The sequence below is a fragment of the Ipomoea triloba genome, chromosome 16, assembly GCF_003576645.1.
Source record: "Ipomoea triloba cultivar NCNSP0323 chromosome 16, ASM357664v1".
NCBI classification, from domain to species: Eukaryota; Viridiplantae; Streptophyta; class Magnoliopsida; order Solanales; family Convolvulaceae; genus Ipomoea; species Ipomoea triloba.
In genome coordinates, this window is record NC_044931.1 from 8251536 (window position 1) to 8252542 (window position 1007).

Below are 1007 nucleotides of genomic sequence, written 5' to 3' on the forward strand. Positions count from 1 at the left end.
TATATATATATATATTGTATTTATTAATTCTCTTTTGAGAGTTTAATATATATATTTTATATTTTTCCGGTTTGAAGAAAGCACTAGCTAGGAAGAAGAAGAAACCGGCTACAATGACAGATGAAGATTATTGGGAAGATTTAGATGACAAGACACGTTCAACCATTCAATTGTGCCTGTCTAAATCGGTTCTATGTGAGGTGGTAGGTGAGACGACTGCATCAGGTTTATGGTCCGAACTGGATTCGCGCTACATGGACAAATCTCTGGCGAACAAGTTGAGCCTGAAGGAGTGGCTATACACAATCCGTATGATGGAAGGTACTTCAATTCAGTCTCATTTGGATGAATTCAATTCTATTTTACTGGACTTGGAAAATATTGATGTCATAATTGAAGATGAGGATCGTGTTATTTTATTGTTTGTTTCTCTCCCTAAATCATACAAGCATTTTCAAACAAATTATGCTGTATGGTAATACTCTTGATGTCCTAACTTTCGACAATGTTAAGTCGAACTTATTGTCCAAATAAAAGTTTGACTTAGAAATTAAGTCTGAGGACAAAGGTGAAGGCTTGACTGTTAGGGGTCGTTCACTTGAAATATGGAGTAGCAATAAAAAATCTAGATTCAAGTCCAAAGGACGTAAGTCTATCAAATCATGTAAGTACTGCAAGAAGCATGGTCATGATGTGACTATGACAAGGATTGTTCGTATGGGTGAGTGAATGGTGAGGGTATGAAGGGTGTTAAAACGAAGAGTCATAAACTCCGCGAGTGTCGTATCTCTCGTGGATGGCAAATTGGAGAATATACAGCTTTGCTACCTTGGTTTGTTTGAATAACGTTAAGATGGATCATGTGGATTTTGGTAAAAAGGAGATATTAAGAGGGCAAAGGATAATGAAGTAAAGAGGTAAACAAAGGGAAATAAAGGCGGATGGGGCTAAAATATCATGGAGATTGGTTAAAGGTGTAAGGTAGAGTATTGATTTCTATTGAGTCA